This window comes from Coenobita brevimanus, chromosome 44, assembly GCF_032717465.1.
Source record: "Coenobita brevimanus isolate Jiangsu-jjx chromosome 44, ASM3271746v2, whole genome shotgun sequence".
NCBI classification, from domain to species: Eukaryota; Metazoa; Arthropoda; class Malacostraca; order Decapoda; family Coenobitidae; genus Coenobita; species Coenobita brevimanus.
This window is the reverse complement of record NC_136997.1, coordinates 42709444-42729820: the sequence shown is the minus strand read 5'-3', so window position 1 is coordinate 42729820 and position 20377 is coordinate 42709444.

Sequence of the window (20377 nt, the reverse complement as noted above, 5' to 3'; positions counted from 1 at the left end):
TTCCCATTCCTCCTTTTGAGGCGCCATTCACCCGTGTGTTGGTGGATATTGTGGGCCCTCTTCCTAAGACTTCTTCAGGATTTTCTTATGTGTTGACCCTGATTGATATGGCTACTCGTTATCCTGAAGCCATTCCACTTAGAAATATCTCAGCAAAGAACGTGGTTAAGGAAATGCTAGGGTTCTTCACAAAGTTTGGTCTGCCCAAGGGTACAGTCAGACCGGGGAAATAATTTCATGTCAAATGTTTTCAAGCAGTCTCTGAAAGAGTTGGGCATCACCCAGATCACGTCTTCAGCTTACCATCCCCAGACCCAAGGAGCGTTGGAGAGATATCATCAAACACTCAAATCGATGCTCAAGAAATACTGTTTGGAACATCAGAAAGACTGGGATAAAGGTCTTCCATTCCTTGTGTTTGCAGCAAGAGAATCTCCAAATGAATCACTGGGCTTCTCACCTTTTGAACTACTGTTTGGCCATGAAGAGGACCCTTAAGCTACTCAAAGAATGCTGGCTGTCGGAGGAAGATGACGTCAACCTGTTGGAGTATGTGATGAAGTTCAAAGAATGGCTGTCCACTGCTTTACAGCTGGCGAGAGAGAATTTAGGAGCTGCTCAGAAGATGAAGACTTGGTATGATAAGAAGTCCAGGTTACGCCACCTTCAGCCAGGAGATCAGGTTTTGATTCTGCTACCGGTGCATGGGCAACCTCTTCAAGCCAAGTTTAGTGGTCCTTATTTCGTGGAGAAGAAACTCAGTGATGTCAACTATGTCATCGCCACACCAGATCGTAGAAAGAACAAGCAACTTTGTCACATCAACATGCTAAAGTTATATCACAGGCGGGACGAAAATAACCCAGTCTGCACTGTAGCTGTTCCACCCGAGTCTGCAAGTGAAGCTCTCCCATGCAGTATGAGCCTGAGTGATAGTTTGGGGAAGAATCCTGATATCATGAATGATCTCCAGACTAAGGTTTCTCATCTACCTCCCGAGGAAAGGCAGGAGTTTTCGGCATTACTGCAGGAGTACCCGCAAGTGTTCCATGCCACTCCAGGAAGAACCACTGTGTTGATGCATGATGTCGATGTTGGAGACGCAAAGCCAATTACATTGCCTCCTTACCGTGTGAACCCAGTGAAAGTTCCTCTCATCCAGAAGGAGCTTGGATACCTGTTGGACCACAGGATGATTGAGCCCTGTCAGAGCGAGTGGAGTTCTCCTGTCACTTTAGTCCCTAAGCCAGGTGGGTCACAGCGGCTTTGCATTGACTACAGACGTGTTAATCAGATAACCAAAACAGACACTTACCCTCTCCCTCGCGTGGAAGATTGTATAGACAAGATCGGAAAGGCTAGGTACATAAGTAAGTTTGATTTGTTAAAGGGATACTGGCAAGTACCTATGACTGAACGTGCTAGGGAGATCTCATGTTTTGTAACACTAGGAAAGACTTTTGCATGTTCTGTAATGCCATATGGTATGAAGAATGCACCAGCCACATTTCAGAAGCTCATGAATGTTGTAACAGAGGGTTTGGCAGGGTGTGTTGTTTATATTGATGATGTATTAATCTTCAGTGACAACTGGAAAGATCACCTATGCCATGTCAGTAAATTTTTTGAGCGTTTGGTTCAGGCTAATCTTGTAGCTAATTTATCAAAGTGTGAGTTTGGTCAAGCTAAAGTTCAGTACCTTGGGTACGTAATTGGTGATGGACATGTTGCACCACCAGGAGCTAAGGTTCAGGTTATAAGTGATCTTCCCAGACCTAAAACTAGGAAAGAGCTACAAAGATTTTTGGGAATGATAGGTTATTACAGGAGATTTGTTCTTAACTTTTCAATTCTTGTATCAACACTTACAGACCTACTGAAAAAGGGAGCTAAATTTGTCTGGACCGATAACTGTGAATCCTCTTTCAACAAACTTAAAGCTATCCTATTAAGTCAGCCAGTGCTCGCTACTCCAAATTTTGCTAAGCCTTTTAAGATGGCTGTTGATGCAAGTGATACAGGAGCTGGGGCTGTTTTGCTGCAAGAGGATGATCAGGGTATTGAACATCCTGTATCTTATTACAGTAGGAAGTTCACTCCACCTCTAAAGAACTACTCAACTATTGAGAAAGAGCTTTTGGCCTTGATTTTGGGTTTACAGCATTTTTCATTTTATTTGTGTTCTGGTTATGACCCCATAGTCATTTATACCGATCATAACCCACTGAAATTTCTTAGTAAGTTTAAAGATAAAAATCAGAGATTGACAAGATGGAGTCTACTTCTTCAGGAGTATTCATTAGACATACAACATGTCAAGGGGAAAGAAAATGTTATTGCAGATTGCTTATCTAGACTTTAGACAGATTGTTTTAGAGTAATAAGAAATTTCCTTTGTAAATTTCTTTTTGTTTGTGGGGAGGTGTTACATAGCCTATGATTTCATCATCCTTTGTGTAATTCTAACGTACAGTATGCTGCATGTTTGATCACGAGCGTGTTCTACCTCACTCCCCCCGTCCTCCCGTATAGTAGAGTAAGTCGTTCTTTCTGTTGTTCAGAGCAGGAGTGTCAACTCTTTGTCCCCTCTGGCTTCATTTGCGTGTCCTTCTTACAAGTTGTATCAAGCTCTGCCGGCCCCTATATAATGAGCTCAGTCTCTACATTAATTGCCACTTAGATCTACTCCTCATTTTGTTCACATCTCTGTCCTCCCCTGTACAGTTGTTATTATTGTGAGTGCTCAGGAAGTCTCCAACCATCTAGCAGCTGTGTAATTTGAGTATAAGTGTTATTGCATTTTTTCTTGTACTGTATAGCATGAGGTGTTGATTCGTAGGCCTAGTGGGATTTTTGTGATTCATGTGTTTTTGTCAGTCATTTTTGATAATATTTTGTATCTGTAATAATATATCTTGCATTCACTGAGTATTATCTGGTATTTTCATGTTATCAGGGCTGACTTAGATAAATTTACACTTGCTAATTTCGTGTTAATAGAGGCTATTGCAGTTAACCATATATTTAACCTGTTTTTTTGCCATTACATTATCCTTATGAGTCCTGAATGTTTTGTTGTTAGTTTGAGCATTAAACTTTAACTTGTAATTTTACCTAACTCTTTTATTTTGAACCTGGAACTTTACGGGACAGTAGTGATTTTTAGTATTCTCACTTAAAGTGTACATTATCTTTCTCTGTTCCGTAGCAATATATATATATATATATATATATATATATATATATATATATATATATATATATATATGACTTTATTCTGGGTAAATTCAGACTATTTTAATCAGGTAAGGAAAAATCAAGCATTTCAAAGCTGCCAAAGACAGTTTTCAACCTTTAACAACTTGAAATTCACTTAGCTGATCAAACTCATCGTGTGGTAGACCCGATGGAAAGTATCTTGACAGTGGGAAAGTGGTGTCAAGTGAGCTATATTTCCGGCAACTGAGGAGCAAAGTAATTTTATCATGTCAAAATATTTCCCACAGCGCTGTCACACTAGCTTTTTTTTTTCCTGATAAATTTCCTTGGCAACTCGATTTGGGCTTTATTTCCTGGGCTTACTTCTGACTTTCATTGGTGATTATAAAGAAATAAAGAACTCCCACAAGGGGTTTTCTTGCAAGGTTCCCGACAACTGTGGTGACTTTTTCTTAATTTATGTTGACTTTCTGGTCACTCAAGGGTGTGCTGATGATTTTTTCTGACCTTATGTAAAGCTATGAATGTTGTCCCACCGGTATTCACCAGTGTGATGCTAGTGGTAAGACCTTTTATGCCACTGGCTGACACCAGTGTAAAATCTGAAACTTTATCCCACCAGTTGACACCAGTGTAATGATAATAGGGGTATGTATTTTCTTACCTGTTGTGGGTATTGATCAACTCACCCATGGATATACAAGTGGTACTCGACTTGACATAGTGGATGATAAATATTTATGAAAAGAATGAATTGTGGTAGCGTTTGTAGTTTTTGGCCGAGTTTAGATTTAGTCGGTACCTCAGGTGGTTGTCGTTCCCTCAGCGAAGGAATCTTGAATTGGAAGGGGAGTGAATTTGGCTTGAGGACATAATTTCCGTGATTAGGTATACTAATAAAGAAAAGAGAATGCTATATACTTTACTCTACTTTAATAATTCTGTTAATTTCCACAACAACATTTCTTTATTACATGACCCTTTTTAGTATGAGAGAAGATTGTAAAGGTTACTAAGGCTTTTGGGTGATCATTCCTCTAACATTGTTACCAGACGAAACAATTTTGATACACGCGAGATATGGAGTCGTTGTACTTTACTTTCTTTTTGGCCGTTACATCTTGGGCTCAACATTGGCCTCAAGACAGGGACACTCTTACGGATAGGATTTGTCTGTTCGGGCTGGCATGGCCTCGAATCAATAAGAATGATTATTTGTATTCATCTTTCACCCATATAAGGTATTCTCCTCATATAGTTTTCTCGGTTCTCACATCAAATCAGTATTTTTTTACAGTTCACCATTAACAATGTTATATAATCACTAGAAATACATAATCTCTCGGGCCTGTCTAGCCTCGAGGAATAATTTAAAAAGAAATACAATCACTAGGAACACTTCAACCACTCGGGCTTGTTTAGCCTCGAGGTACAACTTAAATATCACATTATTGCTCACAATCAATAAGTTCCCTTCCACGCTCCTGATTATATTTTTTTTTCTAATAAACTAATTTTAAAGAAAGAGAACAGTTGATGAATTTGAATTTTCCTTTCCGTTACAGAACATATCACTTTTATACTTCTATTCCTTATCTATAAAAAAAAGTTCACTTGATAGAATCATTAATAACACATCAACTACCTTCGGTTTGTAATAATAACTCGTGAGTGGTGCAAGTGTAAATGTAAAAGTCTATGGGCAATACTTGGGAATAATGGCGTGCTCCCACGGACGTCGCCGCCGGTGTCTGGGGACTAAACGAACGTCTGTTACACACGATGTCTGGGCAGCAAGTCACTACGTTAAACTCTCAACAATATTACTTCTCATAGTTCATAATAAGTAAGGATTAAACAAAGAAAAAGAGGGGGAGGAAGAAGAAATGTGGACGACTCACCTAAACGAACGTCTGTTACACACGATGTCTGGGCAGCAAGTGGGGCATGTTGGGCACTAAAGGACGCCACTGCTCAAGTCAAATGAGGTGGTGTTTTTGAAATATGGGGGGTTTCAATTCTCTTTACAATTTATTTAGCAGTGTACCCATGACGCCAGGTCTTTTGATTGAATTGGGGAAAATTTGGGATTTATCCTTACTTAAATTAGATACTGATTCTATCACTATCTCAATTTGAATCTGAGAGCAGCTCATGCCATCTAGTGACGGCCAAGATAAATGGAACTTTAAATCCTCACAAATGACATTATTTAGACCTTTTGGACTGCTAATCTTACATACTTGTGTTCTAGCAGCTTCATTAGCAAACATTTCACAACTAGGTTACGGAAAGAATTGTATATTCATCATTACTCTGTTTAAGGTTTAAACTCGGCGCCCAACAACGACAAGAAAAGTTGGCGCATCTGTCTGTTATTCGTTACTCTACGAGACGGGGAATTCCCATAGCTCAACATCCACAATTACATCACCCACTGCATAGATACAGAGATACATATAAAAATAAAGTTAACCCTACAGTAATTATTAATATATGAATTACTACTTAGAGTAGGAACTTATAAACTAATATTCAGGTTACACCCTATCTAACTTAAAATTACAGTACTACTAAATACATACATATCAAATGTGTGGCACTACACTTACTGCTTACCTGTCATTCTCTTTGACTCATACAACATTGTGGTAATCACGGTATAATATAACTTTCAAGCATTCTCGAGAAAAACAAAATGTGTGCTGTTCATTGCTTTCTTTTGAACTGCTTTGACTGTGAAGAGTTGAGCAGGTGTCACACATTCTATTTTCATCCGTCCTTTCTCTGACATCTCACAGATAAGTTTGGTTTTGTTGACTTTTCATAGCGACTGTGATTCTTAGGGATCTGGCTTGTCGATGTATCACTTGCAACGGCTGTCAACTCTCTTTATTCATGGTATGGTAATTGTTTACTCTCTTCATTTCAACTAGGCATAAAATTTCCATCTCGCTGTCTTCAACGTTGAGCTGTAGCAATCAATGAACACGAGAAGGTTGTGCTAGTCACGAAGAAGTGCAATGGAGAGGATGCTGGGCTGCAGTACTGTCTAATTCTGCCACTTAGTTAAGACAAATATGTAAAAAAAAAAAAAAAAAAAAAAGTTGATTCATTTTAGCAAGGCAGAAATTTTGTTCTTTTGCATCCTACCTCCCACAGCTCAAAAGAAAAATCATATGAACAAACCCCAAAATACCACAAACTGCAAAAAATACTTCATTGAAAAGGGTTAAGAGGCCATGGGCTTTCAAATAAATGATGTTCGTGGACTGGATATCAATAGTAATGATAAATGGTGTAATTTTTGGCCGTTCATGTTCATTTGTGTTATTTATGGTTCTCGTTCTTTTCTTCCCACATGACACATAATTTTTTCAGCACAATGGCCAAATGTAATCATACTAGAGGATCGATTTGACTAGTAACCAAGGAGACTAGCTTGTTTATAACTGGTAATTATCCTCAACTTTTTTCAGCACATTAAATGGTTGGGTGTAGTCAAACTGGAGCATCGATCTGACAAGCAACCAAGGATACGAGTTTGTTTTTACCGGACAATTTTCCTAACTTTTTTTTCAACTCAGTTAATGACCCAAGTGTAGTTAGACTGTGGGATTGATTTGACTAGTAACCAAGATGACTAGTTCGTTTATTTATACCTGACAAATATCCTTACTCTTTTTCAGCTCAATTAACCCTTCGTGAGCCAATGGGGTCCCTGCGGCCCCCCGCATGTTTTTTAAATGTTGCCATTAAGTCATTTTTTTATATTCACAACCTGGCCTCCCATGACTTTTATTGTAGATAGTTATTTTATATGCACATAAAATTTGAACAAAAAATCTCGCACCATTAGGAGTGACATTGCAATAAATGTTATTGGGGTCCGCTGAGACCCTAACTGGCCTTTTGTGTGAATATATATGTATATATATATATATATATATATATATATATATATATATATATTTCAGATTATAAACATTAAGGACAATGTCAACACCAGTATCAAAGTTTTATTCCTCAATGGTGGTGGCAGGTAGCCAAGGAGAAGAAAATGATTCAGATGGTGATTTTTCTGTATCCAACGCTGATGATAAACATTATAAGGAGAGTGTTTCTGTTGTTTTCTTTTTATAGAAGTCACGTTTCTTTTAATTTAAGAGATATATACTGATCATTTAATTGTTTTCTCCTGATATACTTAAGTTTTCTTTATATATGTGTAACACTGGAAAAAAAATCTTTGTATCAATTTTGAACATTATAATGATACAGCAGTTTTATTTTAGGCTCATGCTAATTAACCTTATACATGAACTTGTTAATATGCTGAGAACCTGTTCCAAGAATACTGACGATCAGATATTCAGATAAGTGTAGGATCAGTACTCCCATACTCAAACTTTAATAAAATTCTGATTAAATTAAATAATTTGGCTACACGTGCTGTGTCCTGGGCAACATATGTACAAAGTCTAGTAGATATAACTTTATGCATTTGGCAGAAATCCACCATTAAGTTTTGGGGTCTGCCAGGACCCCATATCATAAAAAGGACTTTGTATAAACTTGTAGAGAAGTTATATATATATATATATATATATATATATATATATATATATATATATATATATATATATATATATATATATATATATATATATATATATATATATATATATATATATATATATATATATATATATATATATATATATATATATATATATATATTGAACTTGTGGACGAGTTATACTTGAGTAGTTTTGTAAGTAGAAAATCTTGGTTCCCTTTTTGTCATGCAATGACAGAAGAGGTAAAGAATAGTATGGGACTATTTTTATTTGTCTTGGAATATTAACAAAGTGTCTCACACACGAGTGAAGTATAAGTAGAGTCCCGCTAGCTACCTCCCTGTCTCGCTCTCTCTCTCTCTGTCTTCCAAGTTGCTAAGCCTTTCTCCCTACTACCTGCCGATTCTATGGCCTGTCTCCTTCTGAGCTCTCTTTCCTAAATTCTGGTGAAACAGGGGTCGTGTTACGTGTGTTACACTGTGGTTGGAAAGTTCCAGAAACCTGTGTGTGAGTATGTGTGTATGTCACTAGGCTTTGTTCTCGTGCTGTTTTGCTGACAAACTAACTGCATCATCTCCTGACATTGCTACTTCCTAATCTGTCGTCAGTTTTTCCTCAGATAACTTGCAAGATCATTTCCCATTCCCAGGCTCGCATAGAGCTGTCTATCTGTCTATTTATCTATCTATCTATTATGATTTGTAAATATAATATGGGCTCATAACACCCATTGGCCTTCCGTGTAACTTGGTAACCCCTGGCCCACAAAAGGTTAATGGCCGAGTAGTCTGAACGGAGTACCAATTTGTTTAGTAATCAAGGAGACTATAGTTCTTTTGTCTTCACCTGCAAACAATATAATAGGGGGAGGTGACGGCCGAGTCGTTAGACAGGTGGCCTGCAGACCCAATAATCCCATGTTCAAATCCCAACTGGAGCAGGGAACAGTTTCAGGATTTATATTTCATTAAAACAGATTTTAACATTCTATGAAACGACCAGCCGATATCTGAAAATATCCCAGGTTATTCCAGCATGCTAGACGTGAATGAGACAGCACTAGCATATATTCAATATGGATGGTGAGCCGAATTGGTGACATGGAGGTGTATAGTATTATGTAAGACGACTACTGGACCCAGGGAGTGGGCTGTGAAGCCTATGGCCAGTGTTGGACACACACACACACACACACACACACACACAAATTTCATAGCCTTTATTAACTCATTGTCTGTCAGAGGCGCGTCGAAAGCTGAATAATACCGTTGTCAGAAATATTTGACTTTGTATAAATCGGTATCCTCGGTCGGTGCACCAAGAGTAAGAAATTTCTAGTAAACAAATCGTAGGTCCTTACTCGTCCCTAAGATTGTCCTTAAGTAATTTCGAACAAGTCTCATAGGGTTAGGTGAACCGTAACTTACACTTTAACTCACCTAACTAACTAATTCTCTTCTATCTCCTAGCTAATACCCCGTTGAATTGGCCAATCCGTAAAGGTTACTTAGCTAGGGATTTCGGACAGCAGATGACGACGAGCCTGCTTTTCTGTCTGTTGCTTCAACTTGCTTGGGCTGGCAAGCATCCTTGAGGTGCGTATATACAAGCTGCTAGCTCGACGGAGTCTAGGAGCAAAGTGCTAACTCAACGAGGTCTAGGAGCAGAGTGAGTGAAAATTGCGGACCCCTAGTTCCTCATGGAATTGAAGGGGTGCCAACTATTAATTAATTACAATGCTAAATACAGTTAGATTAAATCATGATATATACAGGGCGAATCTAACAAATTAATCTTAGCTTTAATTAAACTAAAGCTAAACCAAATATACCCTTTACCTATGAAAATGCTAAATCCACATCTGCTTTTACATGAGGGTCTTTTCACATTCATACACGTCATCTAACGCGCAGACGCAGTTAACGTCAGCGGAACTTTCCAAGTAATTACATGTATTTACAATACAGTTGTCCATGAGGATTAAACGCAGTAGCATTGAATTTATCAATAATAAGAATTATTAAAGAGAACGTAATTTCTGGGTTGTAATAACTGCTTGAATAGTTGTTAATGATCTCAGGTTTTCCTCTGCACTCTAACCAGGGACGACTATTTTAAAAAAGTAGAGCGTCCAACTGCTCTGGGGGAAAATACTTCCCACAGCTTTGGGGTTTGGCAAAACATGATACTCTGTATCATGTAATGTGACCCTAAGCGTCTCGAGAACCCTGTGCTGCGGCCCTTCTAGGTTGTGCATCCTGACCAGTTTGATCTCCACCATCCCCTGTATCCAGAGTAGCTGGAAACTCTGGGGGTACCAGTTTATCAATAGTTTTTACACTGGTATGTCCCCTACATTTTATTTTTACGAGTCTCAGCACCCCCTCTGAATCTGGGTGCATGGAGATCACCTTAGCTAATGGCCAATGGGATCTTAATTGTTCTGTTTTCACTAAGACCACATCCCCTATGTATATAACAGACTTGTTGCTGGCAGCCTGAGCCCCATAATATTTTTCTCATAGGCTCAAAAGATAGTCTTCACTCCAATGTCTATTCCAAGTATCCAATATGCATTTCAGACATTGATGTCCCTCCCACAGATGTTGTCCTAAATCATTATTTGCAATGGTAAGATCATCTACTTCTTCCTGGATATCCAGACAACGCACCGGATGAAGCTTCCTGCCATATACCACACGAGCTGATGTCGAGGCCTCTAGCGAGATGCTAGTGCCATCTAAATAGGTTAGGGGTCTATTATTAATCCTATTTTCAATTTCAGTTATCACTGTTCTTAACTCTTCTCTTGTGATCTTAGTTTTGTGTAATGTTTTCCTTAGGCAGTTCTTGACAATATCAATCATTCATTCGGTAAAATCATTTTGCCATGGTGCTCTTGGAGCTGTGAAGAGCCAGGTACACTTTTGGATTCCCAGCACTGACAACCTTTGGGTCATTCATTATGTTCAACAGTAACCGTGCTACTCCAACGAAATTAGTTCCGTTGTCACAAGACCTTCTAGCAGAAAATCTTCGAAAGACATTCAGGAATGTCTCTGAGCTCAGATCTTCTGCCATTTTTAGATGGACTGCCCTTCTGTAGGTAGCTGTACAAGTAAACAGACAAATGTAAACCTTATGGGGAGTTCCCTCACCCGTAACAGTTATAGCCCTTGTGTAATCCACTCCAGTTACCTGGAAGGGCCGACTTACATTTACCCTATCCCTTGGCAAGGTAGGTGGTCCTGGATAGTCATATGGTTGTTGTTCATACCTCCTACATGTGATGCAGCCTTTGAGATATTTCTTTATGACCTGTCTATCCTTAGGGATCCAATACCTTTCCTGGGTTCAGGCCAAAGTCTGCAGCACACCTCCATGGAGAGTCAATTCATGGGCTGCCTTTGCAATTAACTGTACAGAGTAGCCACTCTTGGGTAATAATATGGGATGTCTAGTATGGAGAAGCAAATCAGCCTTTATTATTCGGCTCCGGCATCTAATCAAACCCTTTCCGTCTAAGAACAAACCCAAATCTCTTATCAGATTATTCCTGTTCCTAGTCCCCTGGCCTAAAAGGTCATATGTCTCTCCGTAATAGTTCTTTTCGTATTCTTTTCAGCCAATATTCCATGGGATCTAACTTCTGAAACCCCACTTGCTTATTCAAAAATTCAACACCTAATTCAGTAGTGTTAATAAGTTGTCTTATTGATGAGAAACGGCTGCTATCAATTACTTCAGGCTCAGGTACTACAGGATCCAGGTTTACTACACCAACCTCAGCAATACTATACTGTTTCTGCTCAGTCCAATCTTTAGTGTGTAGCCATTTAGGACCTTTAAACCACAAGTTATCTTTCATCAGTCTCTTTACAGTCGAACCTCTCGAGAGCAGAGCAGCTGGGTTTTGTTTAGAGGATACATGCATGAATTTAAATTTGGAAGACAGCTCTTTAATAGTCTTCACTCTATTACGGACGAAAGGAATTTTACTGTCTTCCTTCCCTATCCAGTAAAGACAGATCTCACTGTCAGTCCATATATAGATAACCTGAAACTGAGTATCAAGAGTAGTGGTTATATACCTCGCCAATTTAGTACCTACTTCTATGGAAGCCAATTCCACTTGAGGTAGGGTTCTTCCTTCAACTGGCACAATTCTGGCTTTGGACATAATAATCTTACTAAACTCTTCTGTTGCTCAACAAGCTACTGCTCCATAGGCCCTTTGAGAAGCATCACAGAATCTCTACAGTAAATGCGACTTCTCACTACTGCTTATTTCCCTGGGAATACATATACTTGATGTGGTTTCAAACTCCTTTCTAATCTGTTCCCATTGTTCCACACATGTCTCACCTAATTCCGTGTCCCAATCCAACTTTTCTCGCCAAGCCTCCTGCACTAAACATTTGTCTCTAATAACTATAGGACTAACCAATCCTAATGGGTTAAATAATACGGAGACCTGACTTAACAAGGACCTCCTGATGAGAGTGACATCAGAGAACTTAATTGGTTTCAAACTTATTTAATCAGCTGTTGTACCCCAGTTTAGACCCAACACATTTTGAATTTGGGGAATGTCAGAATTTGGATGGTCCTTTTGTATTCTATTCCTCAAAAGTGGTGGATTTGTATTCCATCTCTGTAACGGCAAATTTGCCTTCCCACATTCGGAATTGTCTGTTTCATAAGCCTTCAAAGCTTCCGACTCTGTATCAGCAACACCTTGCAAAATATCCATGTAAAAAGCCTGCCCTATTTCTGGGCATTTGGCATTTTCAAAATGATGCTTTAGAGTGTTGCAAAGTAGGAAAGGACTAGCACAAGAGCCAAAGAGCACCGATCGGAAACAGTAAGTTTTCAGTGGACTATCCTCATTTTGAGGATCATGAGGCCAGAGGAATTTTGTAAATTTCCTGTCCTCCTCTCTCAATCCGATTCTGAGAAAAGCCTTACTAATGTTTGGTGTGTAAGCATAAGGTTTCTCTCTGAATCTTAGTAACACATTCCCTAACTTCTCTGTTAATGTAGGACCAGAGTATAGGCAATCGTTCAAGCTAGCTGATCCTTTGGACGCTTTACTACTACAATTGAAAACTATCCTTATGGGAGTGGTTACTGAATCCTTGCTTACAGCATGATGTGGTAAGTAGTGTCCTTCCTTGTGTTAACAGGGAATTCTACCACTTCTATAAATTTATTCTCCAATTGATCCTTTATAATATTATCATATATGGTTAGATGTTGGTTAGTCTCTCAACTTCCTTAGAAGAGAATTTAACTGAGCCTTAGCTGCTTGGTAATTTGTTGGCAACTCCGAATGGTTTAGTTTCCACTGTAATCCTACCCAATACTGTCCATCCTTAAATTCCACAGATTGGTTATACAAATCCAGAGTTATTTTATCTTCAGGGGTTGGTTCCTCAGAGTGTATTCCTACACTGTCTAGGTCCCACAATTTGTGTACAGGGTCAATATTTTCATCCAACAAGTCATTTATCTGAGTAGGTTCTAATTCTGCACCTATTCTAGCTACCATCAGTGACTGAGTGGGGGTAACAAAGATTGAGTCTACTAGTTTGGCCTCTCCTTTAACTTGTTTTGGAAAAGGCAACTGACCCATAATAAGGTTACCTCCTGGATTCTTGAATAGCTGTACCTTATTCTTCTTGAAAGTTCTATGTAGGAATCTTCCACAGTAATCAGAACCAGTTATCATTTTTATGGGACCCACAGTATCTGATTCCACAATCCGTTTAGCCAACTTTATCCCTGAGCTTTGTAGATGATCAGAGGTTTCCTTCAGTCCTTTTATATATATACTTGTCTCCATATTATCAAGCACAGCTGCTGTTATACGGCATTTATATCTGCCTAATTGTATTACAGGTCTAACCAAATCAAAAGACTGAGCTTTCTTAGTTATTAAGAATCCTGTAATGGCTAAATTTACCTTGCCAATAATAGGTAACTTTAATTTCTTCACAATGCCTGCAGAAAAAAAGGTTTTCTGAGCACCCGCATCAAACAGGGTACATGCTAATAAGTTTCTATTCTCAATCAATACCTTCACATCGGCTATTGGAACTGCAGCTGGCATTACTACTGGAGTATTCCCCTTTGCAATTGTCATAATGATGCTTGCAGATTTTGGAACCTCCCTTTTCATCCATGGACATAGGGCACTATGATGATGATCCCTTTTGGATTTAAAACAAAGATTTAGTTTAGTCTTACAGTCCACGGAACTATGTTCGGAATTCATAGATTATACAGCACCCCAGTTCCTGAAGCTTTCCTACTCTAGAAACATAATCAGGATAATGCTGACAAGATGCTCTGGAATGTTGTTCACCATAAAATGCACCAAGTTTCCTGTCCTTTACCATGGAAGGTTTTGCTTCCTTAATTTCATCAGTTTGTCTGTTCCTTGTTTTTAATAATTTTTCCTCAGCCTTTAAGGAACTAAGGAAAGTACCTATCTCTTCCTTAGGCACTTACTTAGTCTTATCTGACTTAGGTTTCCCAACTAGTTGGTTAGTGAGAGTGTCCTTATTTCAGTCTTCTTTTTAATCTCAGTAGGCTATACTGTTCCTTGCAAATGTTTACAGAGTTGCATCAAGCCTTCCTCAATCTCTTTGCAGGAGAAATTATCCTTTTGGTATCTACTATACAAAGCATCCTAGGTTTTTGGTAGAAGCTTTAAGGACACAGTTCTTGAAAGCACCCAATCTAATGCCTTAATATCTTCGTAAGTACCTAAGGCCTTTAAATTACAACTCATTGCAATTCTAAAATTTTGCAAGGATTCAAAATCGTGTCTAGGATGGGTAATTCAATTAGAGCCTTCAGTAACTGAGTAATAACTTGGTCTCTTTCTTCGTCGTTTTGTCTAGGGATAGTCTAGGCCACTCATAATTATTCTCTTCCACTGGTACTTCTTTTATCAGCTGATATGGTGTTCCTTTGACTTGTCTTAACAGATATGTGAGTTTGCTAACCATAGGTAGATCTGTTCTGTCATGTACTAAATATCTGATTTGATCCCAAAAGGATTTCCAGTTTTGCTCCCTATCAAACTTTGGAAGCGTTATTTGTGGTAACACAGCTCTACTCCGCTGTTCCACAGTTTGTGTTTCCGCGGCAGTCACAGATAATTTTGACTCTAGTGTCGTTACTACAGTTAGGTATTCTTGTAATTTACCTTGAAACTTCTTAGTTTCTGACTCTAAGAGTTCCTTATCATAGCCTTTATTATAGCCGCTTCTAAAGTTATATAACCTTCGTATTTATCCCATCGGTCTTTCAATATATTTAGGAGACTATTTAATTTCTTCCTGGACAGAGGTATTTCGTCCAACGATTGTTTGCAGTCATTTATGGCTCTAGTTACACATCCAGCTTTATAACTAGAAGATCCTTGCAACAAGGAAATAGACATGTTGACTGATTTCTAATTTAATTATTAACTATGAGTTTCAACCACAAATATACCCCAGCTTAGTAATTATCTGATTATTTTAAATTTTGAAGAGGGTAGGGATTAAGTCCACTATATCAAACCTATCCCCCTAGGTTATTAAACCTCTAGAGTTGTATTTATCCACCCACTCAATTTCCAAATACTCATTTTCCGGCTCAGCTAATTATTCATTTAAATTTTAAGGAGTGTAGAGATTAGGTCCATAATATCAACCTATCCCCGAGGGTTATTAAACCTCTAGGGTTATATTTCATCCCCCCACTCAATTTCCAAAACATCCATTTTCCTTGAACTCGGTATGTACGTATTTCCACATCATCCACTGCAACCGGACGTGGTAGCAAACTATGCCCAACAAAAGCAACTTTAAACACATTCAGTGCATCGGCACACATCTACTATCCTCACTCGCTGGGGGCACCAAAATATCAGAAATATTTGACTTTGTATTAATCGGTATCCTTTGTCGGTGTACCAAGATGTAAGAAATTTCTAGAAAATAAATCGTAGGTCCTTATTCGTCCCTAAGATTGTCCTTAAGTAATTTCAAACAAGTCTCATAGGGTTAGATGAACCGTAACTTACACCTTAACTCACCTACTTCTCTTCTATCTCCATGTAATCCCCCCTTGAAATGGCCAATCCGTAAAGGTTACTTAGCTAGGGACTTCGGACAGCAGATGACGACGAGCCTGCTTTTCTGTCTGTTGCTTCAACTTGCGTGGGCTGTCAAGCGTCCTTGAGGTGTGCATATACAAGCTGCTAGCTCGACTGAGTCTAGGAGCAAAGTGCTAACTCAACGAAGTCTAGGAGCAGAATGAGTTTTTTTTTTTTTTTTTTTTTTGCCTATCGACCATTGGGGCCAAAGCCCCTGTCATTAGAATGAATGAAAATGGTGGGCCCCTAGTTTCTCACAGAATTGTAGGATGCCAACTATTAATTAATTACAATGCTAAATACAGTTAGATTACATCATGATATATATAGGGCGAATCTAACAAATTAATCTTAGTTTTATTTAATCTAAACCTAAACCAAATATACCCTTTACCTGTGAAAATGCAAAACCCACATCTGCTTTTACAAGAGGGTCTTTTCATATTCAGACACATCATCTAACGCACAGACACAGTTTAGGTCAGTGGAACTTTCCAAGTAATTACATGTATTTACAATATAGTTGTCCACGAGGGTTAAACACAGTAGCATTTAATTTATCAATAATAAGAATTAGTAAAGAGAACGTAATTTCTGGGTTGTAAAAACCGCTTGAATAGTTGTTAACGATCTCAGGTTTTCCTCTGCACTCTACCCAGGGACGACAATTTTAAAAAGTAGAGAGTACAGTCGCTCTTGGGGAAACTATTTTCAACAACCGTCTTTTGGTAGAAAGAACGGTGTAAATCGGCCTGAATGCATTTACCGTAGCCTGCTATAATCTTTAATCGTTCTCTTGCTAAAGGCACATTGTAGCGGTCTCAAAACACTGTGATTCTTCTTCTCGTGTGCCGCAGGTTGGGTGATATAGTGGAATTGTGGGCAAGGTTTAAAAATATTATCATTGCCTTCCTCTTTTTCTTACCATACATGCATCATCCCTCCTCAAAACACCGTGACAGCAATTCTTCTTGTTTATGTACTCCGTAGGTTGGGTCTGGTTAGATGGCTTAACTGATGTAGTGCTGTGAGGGGCAATCTGTAACAATATTACCATCATTTGTCACCATTCTCTAGATAAATATGCATTATTCCTGCCTCAGAACACTATAATAACAATTTTTCGTCTTTATATTTCTTAGATGGGGTCTGGTTTGGTGAGTCAACCAATGCCTCGGGGTGATGTGGTGGCGGTGTGGTATGCGATGGTGTGGCTGGAGGTATAGTAGGCGTCTGCGGACATCCTGGCTGCAGTTTACTCCAGCAACCTCTTCTTCTTCACCGTGCCAGTTTACCCCGATTCCATCAACACACTTAAAGAACAAGATGAATCTAACTTGATATAAGCTCTCATTTCTCCCTCTCCATAAGTGTTTTTCCATGAGTTTGTTTTCGTGATCGTAAATTTACTTGTGTCTCTGTACTGTACTACAGAATATCGCCATCAAAATGTTCTTTTGGCACTACTAGGTATATTACAAGTATTAGTGTGTCTCATTAAATTCAGATTTAGGGGTGGAAGTGGGTGAGGAAGGTCATGGGAGGGGAGAAATGAGGGAGGAATGGGGTGGGGAAACATAGAAAACTGGAGTCGCCCTACCTGAAAGGATAACTTTTATTAAATTTGACGGGCTAAAATGCTTTGTTTGCAGCATAAGGTGTGTAATTTCAAGCTCTAAACCTTTGGCATAAAACTTTTTACTTCTGTAAGAGTCGAAAAATCGGCTACATATACAGGTTTTCAGGGAAGTTCGGTCGATCAGATTGTGTATCCTAGGGGTTAAAGAATTTCACGAAAAGCTAATGGAAAAAACAGAAGAAAACTGCAAAATTAAGGGATTCCTGTCTCCTTGACCCGCAAACACTTGGCTATTTTTAACCCGCCACATCCCGGCAAATATTTCACAAATCCCCCCCCCCCTCCCCCAATCCTGGCAGATTTTAGTTTTTTTTTTTTTATTTATTTTTTTATTTTTGCTAAAACATCTGGTTTTTATGAGAAACATCGGAAACTCAGAGAGAAAGAAAGTGCTCAGCTGAGTAGAAATACGGTCCAGCTGTACTTTCACCTAGGTATGGTGTTCTCTCAGACCAGGCTCTAGAGAAAACGTTTCCTATGGGAGTGGTAACTATTCCAAACCGTTCATAGTTGATTAGATATTTAATTATTTGGTACGAATTTATATGTAGTACAAGAGTATATTGGTTTTCAGACAGTAATATAGGTGTTATAAGCATTGTTCACTCACCAAACACATCAATATATGGCACCTTCTTTTACGACGTTACCGCCTCATCACTTCTGCTTGTTTCTTCCTCTGCCTTGTTTCATCTTTTGTCCTCCACCTCAGGAATCACTTTCGCCTTGAATTTCGTAATTGGAGCGACATGTCTTTACTGGCCAGGTCAATGCTAACAGGTGAGTTGCCGAGAAAATGGCATGTGCGGGAGGAGGGGGGGGGGTCAGGTGGGGCCTGGCATTATTCCCGCCTGCCGTTGGGTAGAGGAAGTTCTCTCACATGTGCCCACCAAAAATCACACGTGAAACTTGAAAAATGTGCAAATGACGGACCTCGCAATTGCAAACCATACGGATACGATGTCTGTTGTCACTGCAACAAAACGTGGCAACGTATCCAAACGTTGTCGGGATGCCTCGGATTAATGTAATCGTCACCTCACTATGGGCAGTTTCCCAGAAATTGCTCGTTTTCATACCATACTGTCTCGGAAAGTATAGCAGTTAGGGACACATTAAAAACCATATTACTCATCAACTCTTCCTCTTGCAAATGAAGGTATCTTCAGGTCTGTAGGTCGTTTAATGACTTGAGGAAGAGAACTAAATTTTGGCACGAGAGCAGGACATATTTGTGAGTGTGCCTGCGACACCAACAATGGTTTTGCTCTCACTATGATAACTTCTCCACCACTAGATAACCTAGACACTGTTGGATCCAAGGCATTCCTTATGGCACTATTGTTGAGCCCTTTTCTAGTATCCTTTGAAGAAGTCTTGGCAGGGGTGGATAATGCAATTGGCTACAGGCATCACAGATGGAATCAGACAAATAGGGACCTGAAGACATAGTTGTAAACCTGGCAAAAGCACAGGACAGACTGACTCGCCTGTGTGCTACGGAGGGACTTCCTCACTACCGTTTGGTGACGAGTTGAAATGGCAGCCAGTTCAAATGCTGGTGAGAAGACACTTGCATGAATAGCTGCTACCCGGCAGCCATGTAGCACCCTGATTGTGCTGTGCATAGACTTTACTTGGCGGGTATGGGTTAAGGATAATACCGATATTTCTCTTCTGTCATATCTTCCTCAACTACAGTACATGTTGTGGTTCATGGCTAAAAACGTACTATTAAAGATTACTGTATATCAGCAGAGAATGAATTGTTGAACCAAGTAGGTGAAGTCAGTGGTCATTATTTTTTATGAAATGTATCTGTGTGTGTGTGTGTGTGTGTGTGTGTGTGTGTGTGTGTGTGTGTGTGTGTGTGTGTGTGTGTGTGTGTGTGTGTGTGTGTGTGTGTGTGTGTGTCAAAAACTCAGATCTTTGAAGGTATTGATTGCAGAAGGAAAAGTTATTCATAAGAGCTGTTTAGTGTCACAGGTAGATGATGTCGATGGTCTTTATTTTTGTACTCAATGTATCTGCGTGTTTGTCTTTGTCAAAAACTCAAATCTTAGAAAGTATTGATTGTGCAGGGAAAAGTTATTAATAAAGTTGTTTAGAATCACAACTTGAGTTCACATGTCACTCAACCAGCACTGGGAGTCATCCAGAATTTGTACATAAGTCAAATTTTCATGTAACAGTATTATAAGTCTACCTGGTTCACACATAATGGGTAGTCTTGAGATAACCATATATTCACCTGACATAACTTCAAGTGATAGGGCATTTGTACTCTGTCATATCTTCTTGAGCTACATGTTGTGGATTCTGACCAGAAAACGCGCCATACACCACCGTCATATCCAACCACGTCATTCGCCGTTTAGAGACCAGCATCATGGCCAAGCTGCATTGCGACCCCATTGGTCATCTTATCAACAAAGAGACAGGTATGTACTGTCAATATAATCTTATTACTAATTTTCAATATAATTGATTCTAATGGCTCTAGTTCTCCGATTTAAGTGTATTGAGCCAAGTAAACAAAGTCGATTGCCATTATTTTTGAACAAAACGTCTCTGTGTCGAAAATTCAAATCTTAGAAAGTATTGATTGTAGAAGGAAGAGTGATTAATAAAGGTGTTTAGTCACAACCTGAGTTCACACAATACTCAACCAGCACTGGGAGTCATCCAGGACTGTTACAAAATAGTCAAGCTTTCATTTAACAGTATTATTACAGTCTACATGGCTCATAGAGATCTTGTTTTATAAGTACCACCATGTCCAAATAT